General features: G+C 40.6%; 1 protein-coding gene across 5 annotated transcripts in view; it reads right to left on the reverse strand.

Annotated features, from left to right (window-relative positions):
• LOC106569993 (uncharacterized) overlaps positions 1-8395 on the reverse strand; it is a 34834-nt gene extending 26439 nt beyond the window's left edge. For 4 of the 5 annotated variants that reach the window (XR_014378894.1, XM_082956309.1, XM_082956305.1 and 1 more), the window contains exon 1: positions 8126-8395. The gene's annotated coding sequence lies outside the window, so the exon portion shown is untranslated. The remainder of the gene's footprint in view (positions 1-8125) is intronic. The other variant, XR_014378895.1, reaches the window with a different exon arrangement.
• Between the last annotated feature and the right edge of the window lie 638 nt (positions 8396-9033).

Here is a 9033-nt window from a genome sequence, read left to right on the forward strand (position 1 = left end):
CGAGCTGCAACAAACACTCAAACTGGACAGTTTTATCTCAATCTCTCCATTCAAAGACTCAATCATGGACACTCTTACTGACAGTTGTGGCTGTTTTGCCTGATGTATTGTTGTCTCTACCTTCTTGCCCTTTGTGCTGTTGTCTGTGCCCAATAATGTTCGTACCCTGTTTTGTGCTGCTACCATGTTGTGTTGCTACCATGTTGTTATGTTGTTTTGCTACCATGCTGTGTTGTCATGTGTTGCTGCCATGCCATGTTGTCATCTTAGGTCTCTCTTTCCATCCCCATCAGGAATCCGGGCCCTGATCAATATAATGGATCATCTGTGATCAAACACGATAACTGAAAATTGTTTGTCAAACGCAATATCTCAATTGGCCCAAGGGGGGACGCTGCATCATTTGTGGGGGACGACATGTCTACGGTTGCCTTGTTTTCTAATTAATCCGGAAAATAATCTTTAAAAAAATGTATATATAAAAATTATATTCAGTTTGTTAAATGTTCAACTGTACCTCCAAATCGTTTTGAAATGAGAGCATATGCACCGAATACAAACAGTGTAGATATTCCCTCCGCAAGGCAATCAAACAAGCTAAGTGTCAGTATAGAGACAAAGTAGAGTCGCAATTCAATGGCTCAGACACGAGAGGTATGTGGCAGGGTCTACAGTCAATCACGGACTACAAAAAGAAAACCAGCCCCGTCGCAGACCCCGATGTCTTGCTCCCAGACAAACGAAACAACTTCTTTGCTCGCATTGAGGACAATACAATACCACCGACACGGCCCACTACCAAAACCTGCGGACTCTCCTTCACAGCAGCCAATGTGAGTAAAACATTTAAATGTGTTAACCCTCGCAAGGCTGCCGGCCCAGACGGCATCCCCAGCCGCGTCCTCAGAGCAGGCGAAGACCAGCTGGCTGGTGTGTTTACGGACATATTCAATCTATCCCTATCCCAGTCTGCTGTTCCCACATGCTTCAAGAGGGCCACCATTGTTCCTGTTCCCAAGAAAGCTAAGGTAACTGAGCTAAATGACTATCGCCCCATAGCACTCACTTCTATCATCATGAAGTGCTTTGAGACTAGTCAAGGATCATATCCCCTCCACCCTACCCGACACCCTAGACCCACTCCAATTTGCTTACTGCCCCAATAGGTCTACAGACGACGCAATCGCAGTCACATTTTACACTGCCCTAACCCATCTGGACAAGAGGAATACCTATGTAAGAATGCTGTTCATCGACTACAGCTCAGCATTTAACACCAGAGTACCCTCCAAACTCATCATTAAGCTCGAGACTCTGGGTCTCGACCCCGCCATGTGCAACTGGGTCCAGGACTTTCTGACGGGACGCCCCCAGGTGGTGAGGGTAGGAATCAACATCTCCACCCCGCTGATTCTCAACACTGGGGCCCCACAAGGGTGCGTTCTCAGCCCTCTCCTGTACTCCCTGTTCACTCATGACTGCGTGGTCATGCACGCCTCCAACTCAATCATCAAGTTTGCAGATGACACAACAGTGGTAGCTTGATTACCAACAACGACGAGACGGCCTACAGGGAGGAGGTCGGCCCTCGGAGTGTGGTATCAGGAAAATAACTTCACACTCAACGTCAACAAAACAAAGGAGATGATCGCAGACTTCAGGAAACAGCAGAGGGAGCACCCCCCTATCCACATCGATGGGACAGTAGTGGAGGAGGTGGAAAGTTTTAAGTTCCTCGGCGTACACATCACGGACAAACTGAAATGGTCCACACACACAGACAGCGTGGTGAAGAAGGCGCGGCAGCGCCTCTTCAACCTCAGGAGGCTGAAGAAATTTGTCTTGTCACCAAAAACACTCAAACTTTTACAGATGTACAATCGAGAGCATCCTGTTGGGCTGTATCACCACCTGGTACGGCAACTGCTCCGCCCACAACCTTAAGGCTCTCCAGAGGGTAGTGAGATCTGCACAAAGCATCACTGAGGGCAAACTTCCTTCCCTCCAGGACACCTACACCACCCAATGTCACAGGAAGGCCAAAAAGCTCATCAAGCACAACAACCACCCGAGCCACTGCCTGTTCACCCCGCTATCATCCAGAAAGCGAGGTCAGTACAGGTGCATCAAAGCTGGGACCGAGAGACTGAAAATCAGCTTCTATCTCAAGGCCATCAGACTGTTAAAGAGCCATCACTAACATTGAGTTCTGCCAACATACTGACTCAAATCTCTAGCCACTTTAATAATAAAAAATTGGATGTAATAAATGTATCACTAGTCACTTTAAACAATGACACTTTATATGTTTACATACCCTACATTACTCATCTCATATGTATATACTGTACTCTATACCATCTACTAGAGGTCGACCGATTATGATTTTTCAACGCCGATACCGATTTATTGGAGGGCCCAAAAAAAAAAAGCCGGTGCCGATTAATCGGCCGATTTGAAAAAAATATATTTATTTGTAATAATGACAATTACAACAATACTGAATGAACACTTATTTTAACTTAATATAATACATAAATACTATCAATTTAGCTTCAAATAAATCATGAAACATGTTCAATTTGGTTTAAATAATGCAAAAACAAAGTGTTGGAGAAGAAAGTAAAAGTGCATTATGTGCCATGTAAGAAAGCTAACGTTTAAGTTCCATGCTCTGAACATGAGAACATATGAAAACTGGTGGTTCCTTTTAACATGAGTCTTCAATATTCCCAGGTAAGAAGTTTTAGGTTGTAGTTACTATAGGAATTATAGGACTATTTCTCTATATACAATTTGTATTTCATATACCTTTGACTATTGGATGTTCTTATAGGCACTTTAGTATTGCCAGTGTAACAGTATAGCTTCCGTCCCTCTCCTCGCTCCTACCTGGGCTCGAACCAGGAACACATCGGCAACAGCCACCCTTGAAGCAGCGTTACCCACGTAGAGCAAGGGGAACAACTACTCCAAGTCTCAGAGCGAGTGACGTTTGAAACGCTATTAGCGCGCACCCGCTAACTAGCTAGCCATTTCACATCGGTTACACCAGCCTAATCTTGGGAGTTGATAGGCTTGAAGTCATAAACAGTGCAATGCTTGAAGAATTGCGAAGAGCTGCTGGCAAAATGCACGAAGGTGCTGTTTGAATGAATGCTTACGAGCCTGCTGCTGCCTACCATCGCTCAGTCAGACTGCTCTATCAAATCATAGACTTAATTATAACATAATAACACACAGAAATACGAGCCTTTGGTCATTAATATGGTCGAATCCGGAAAATATCATTTTGAAAACGAAACATTTATTATTTCAGTGAAATACGGAACCGTTCCGTATTTTATCTAACGGTTGGCATCCCTAAGTCTAAATATTCCTGTTACATTGCACAACATTCAATGTTATGTCATAATTATGTACAATTCTGGCAAATTAATTACGGCCTTTGTTAGGAATAAATGGACTTCACACAGTTCGCAATGAGCCAGGCGGCCCAAACTGCTGTATATACCATGACTGTTCGCACGGAACGCTAGAGAAGTGACACAATTTCATGTTAGCAGGCAATATTAACTAAATATGCAGGTTTAAAAATATATACTTGTGTATTGATTTTAAAGAAAGGCATTGATGTTTATGGTTAGGTATATTGGTGCAACGACAGTGCTTTTTTCGCAAATGCGCTTGTTAAATCATCACCCGTTTGTCGAAGTAGGCTGTGATTCGATGAGAAATTAACAGGCACCGCATCGATTATATGCAACGCAGGACAAGCTAGATGAACTAGTAATATCATCAACCATGTGTAGTTAACTAGTGATTATGTTAAGATTGATCATTTTTTATAAGATAAGTTTAATGCTAGCTAGCAACTTACCTTGGCTTCTTGCTGCCCTCGCGTAACAGGTAGTCAGCCTGCCATGCAGGCTCCTCGTGGAGTGCAATGTAAGGCAGGTGGTTAGAGCGTTGGACTAGTAACCAGAAGGTTGCAAAAACGAATCCCCGAATCCCCCCTGAACAAGGCAGTTAACCCCCGTTCCTAGGCCATCATTGAAAATAAGAATGTGTTCTTAATCTGATTTTTTTTTTTTTTTTAAATCGGCAAATCGGTGGCCAAAAATACCGATTACCGATTGTTATGAAAACTTGAAATCGGCCCTAATTAATCGGCCATTCCGATTAAATCGGTCAACCTCTACCATCTATTGCATCTTGCCTATGCCGTTCGGCCATCGCTCATCCATATATTTATATGTACATATTCTTATTCATTCCTTTACACTTGTGTGCAAAAGGTAGTTGTGAAATTGTTAAATTACTTGTTAGATATTACTGCATGGTCGGAACTAGAAGCACAAGCATTTCGGTACACTCGCATTAACATCTGCTTCCCTGTGGCTCAGTTGGTAGAGCGTGGTGTTTCCAACACCACCATGGTGTGTGCAACGCCAGGGTTGTGGGTTCGATTCCCACGGGGGGCCAGTACAAAAAAAAGAATACTTTTTTTTTTTAAATGCGTGAAATGAAATGTATGCATTCACTACTGTAAGTCGCTCTGGATAAGAGAGTCTGCTAAATGACTAAAATGTAACCAATAAAATTTGATTTGCAGTTGTACATCACAAGCATTGTAACCGTGGCATCACCCGGGAGAGATCCTCATTTTGTTCCCGCTGCAGATTGGAGTTTGGTTTAGTAAGGATCCGGGACTAAGGCGATTGGATGCGCGTTTGTAAAGAATCCCCCCTCATGATTGGAGTGGAGACACTTCAGACTGGTCAGGCAAATTTGTTCTCCGCACTGATCAAAGTTTATTGACACTGCCACCAACCATTAACATCAGCATTTTCTAACCCAAAAACTATTTAATTCAATGTCCCCCAGTTTGCATACTCTGAATTTCATGTCCAAATAATCTCTAAGTAACTTCAAACCAAGTCATCAAATTTTGAGTATTGAACTTTAAAAGAATGCCTAGAAGGCCAGCATCCCGGAGCCGCCTCTTCACTGTTGACGTTGAGACCGGAGTTTTGCCGGTACTATTTAATGAAGCTGCCAGTTTCTTGGCTATTTCTCTCATGGAATAGCCTTCATTTCACAGAACAAGAATAGTCTGACGAGTTTCAGAAGAAATTTCTTTGTTTCTGTCCATTTTGAGCCTGTAATCGAACCCACAAATGCTGATGCTCCAGATACCCAACTAGTCTAAAGGCCAGTTTTATTGCTTCTTTAAATCAGCACAACAATTTTCAGCTGTGCTAACATAATTGCAAAAGGGTTTTCTAATGATCAATTAGCCTTTTAAAATGATAAACTTGGATTAGCTAACACAATGTGCCATTGGAACACAGGAGCGATGGTTCCGCCTGCATTACACGGCGCGAAATACAAAACCAACTAAAATACCACAATTCAATTTTCTCAAACAATCAACTATTTTACACCATTTTAAAGACAACACTCTCGTTAATCTAACCACATTGTCCGATTTCAAAAAGGCTTTACAACGAAAGCAAAACATTAGATTATGTCAGGAGAGTACCCTGCCAAAAATAATCACACAGCCATTTTCAAAGCAAGCATATATGTCACAAAAACCAAAACCACAGCTAAATGCAGCACTAACCTTTGATGATCTTCATCAGATGACAGTCCTAGGACATTATGTTATACAATACATGCATGTTTTGTTCAATCAAGTTCATATTTATATCAAAAACCAGCTTTTTACATTAGCATGTGATGTTCAGAACTAGCATACCCACCGCAAACTTCCGGTGAATTTACTAAATTACTCATGATTAACGTTCACAAAAAACATAACAATTATTTTAAGAATTATAGATACAGAACTCCTTTATGCAATCGCGGTGTCAGATTTTAAAATAGCTTTTCGGCGAAAGCACATTTTGCAATATTCTGAGTACATAGCTCGGCCATCACAGGCTAGCTAATTTGACACCCACCAAGTTTGGTGCTCACTAAACTCAGAATTACTATAAGAAAAATTGAATTACCTTTGCTGTTCTTCATCAGAATGCACTCCCGGGACTTCTACTTCAACAACAAATGTTGTTTTGGTTCCAAATAAGCCATAGTTATATTGAAATAGGTCCGTTTTGTTCGTGCGTTGAGGTCACTATCCGAAGGGTGACGCGCGAGTGCATTTCGTGACAAAAAAAGTACAAATATTCCATTACTGTACTTCGAAGCATGTCAAACGCTGTTTAAAATCAATTTTTATGCTATTTTTCTCGTAAAATAGTGGTAATTTTCCAACCGTGCGACATTGTATTCATTCAAAAGCTGAAAGAAAAAAATGGAGTAGTATCGTGGACGCGCATCTCCAGTGTCACTGTTCCCAGCCTGATCACTAACAAATACTCCTGCTGTTCTTCGCCCAGAGACTGCAGACACCCCATTACACTTTCTGGCGCCTTCTGAGAGCCAATGGAAGCCTTAGAAAATGTCACGTTACAGCACAGATGCTCTATTTTCGATAGAGATGCTACAGAAGGACAATAAATTGTCAGACAGGGCACTTCCTGTATGGAATCTTCTCAGATTTTGGCCTGCCATATGAGTTCTGTTATACACACAGACACCATTCAAACAGTTTTAGAAACTGTAGAGTGTTTTCTATCCAAATCTACTAATTATATGCATATTCTAGTTTCTGGACAGGAGTAGTAACCAGATTAAATCGGATACGTTTTTTTTCCGGCCGTGAAAATACTGCCCCCTATCCCAAACAGGTTAAATAAAGCCCTTTGAATTGAATGGTGGAGAGGATGCGGGCCGGAGGGGTGTGTGCGTTGAGAGCACTGGTTGAGCGAGTGCTACAGCAGAGATAGCTGTGTCGCAGAGCAGCACGCACGTCGTGACAACTTTTTACCAGTCGTAGGTAGTCTATTTAGATTGGTCATAAAACATATTAACGCGCTAGAACTGATAACGGCAACAAAGCATTGGAAAACGACTTTAGGCGCACTAGAGCTCTTTAGATAAATTCTCTCTGAGGTGGTTTAAAGTGAACTGCATTCTAATGTTGACTTTTCTCATGGATAACAGTATCAAGGAATGGGTTTTACTCATACTCAGTTCTAGGGTCTCGAGCACATCGCGAGTAGAAATTAGAAATTTAAGTTATGGAACTCCCTCGCGTGCTTGTGTTATGGTTAAAAGTCCACAATGAAAATTACATTAAATGTGGAGAATTATAGGCTATATTTGCATATATTTGCCATCAAGTAGGCTATTCATTTCTATGCCATTGCAGGCTACTGTAGCCTAACATTTGATACAATAAATATATTGAAATATCACTGGAGTCATTGCAAATCAATTTGTGCCACTTGTGTAGCCTACCTGGAGCTGGCAAATGGATTTAAAAGCCATATATCACACTTCCTCGGGCCTTATTACTTAATCATAGCAGTAAAAACAAGTTAAATCGAAATCCATTGATGGTAAATGATCTGGAATAATTATTATTTTGACATTAAACTGAATTTTGCTTCTTAGTCTACCTCATTAAAAATGACGTCGATATTACTTTTTAATTCGCTCATAACTTTATGGGGGGAAAGGGTTTATTGGATAAATGTTGCAACTCCTCTCTTGCTTCACAAAAAAATTGTTGAGCTAGTTTTCAGCCCTTGGCGGGTTTTCAGAGGTCCCTGGGTTAGAAATTGTGCCTAGACCTGGTAAACCATGCCCACTTCCCCACAACTGAAGTTGGGCGTGCAATGTTCATACCGGTTTTCAGTTTCACTTTTAGGTTGACTAACCGCCATGGTTTTCTCTCACTATTAAGGCATGTCAATCAGATTAGCTGGTAATATCATGACTTTTTGAGTCGAGTGCAAACTCTTATGGAGGCGATTTACCTCGACATGAAATCAATCCATTAAAGTGAAATGATTGATCTTAACAGTAACGTTACTTGGCTACACGTCTTACAAGTAAATCCCCCCCTGCTGTCTTACAATGAAACTATGAACAAAGTTCAACCATTTAATCTCCATCAATTAACGGAATATAAAATAAAAGTGATGGCGTTGACATTACTGTAAGTCGGCATTTTTTTTTTAGCTAGGTATCATTGATAGATCTTGCCTACCTTTTATGCTCAGGTTGTCCTGTCATCAGAATTCAGTGTAAAGCTATTTTTGTGAGTGCCAATACTTGACATATCATAGCCTCCGTATAGGTTACTGTTGCCTACCTTCTAAGAGCTGCCAACTCTCAAGCATTGGCCGTGAGACACACGTCTTATCTCACGCATTGAAAATTACTGATTTTATTTTTCTAATTAGTCCATTATAGTCAGCGTATTAACTTTTCAACTGTGCTCCAAATCGTTTTGAAATCGGAACATCTTCGCCTGCTATTTAACATCAGGGCTCTGTCATTGGCCAGTCGTGCAACTCACATATCTTAAAGAAACGCCCCTCAAGATTAGAGCGGCATTTTTTAAATGTTGTATTTTTAATTTATTTAACAGTAACACGCAAAACACGAAAAACTAAGGGATTACACAAAGAAATACGGAAGACAAAAAAATAAGAATAATACAATCCACATTATATCAAATCAAATTTATTTTATTTATTTTGCTCCTTTGCGTCCCAGTATCTCTACTTGCACACTCATCTTCTGCACATTTATCACTCCAGTGTTTAATTGCTATATTGTAATTATTTAGCCGCTATGGCCTATTCATTGCCTTACCTCCCTTATCTTACCTCATTTGCACACACTGTATATAGACTTTTTCTATTGTGTTATTGAGTGTATGTTTGTTATTCCATGTGTAACTCTGTGTTGTTGTTTGTGTCCCACTGCTTTGCTTTATCTTGGCCAGGTCGCAGTTGTAAATGAGAACTTGTTCTCAACTAGCCTACCTGGTTAAATAAAGGTTAAATAAAAAAATACAAATAAAAAAATATAAACATGTAGCGAATACATTTTTTTTACATTTTGTATACGTTTCAATGATTCTAAATAGTTTTTCAAATCAGAATAACA

This window comes from Salmo salar, chromosome 01 (genome assembly GCF_965601325.2).
Source record: "Salmo salar chromosome 01, fSalSal1, whole genome shotgun sequence".
Taxonomy (NCBI): domain Eukaryota; kingdom Metazoa; phylum Chordata; class Actinopteri; order Salmoniformes; family Salmonidae; genus Salmo; species Salmo salar.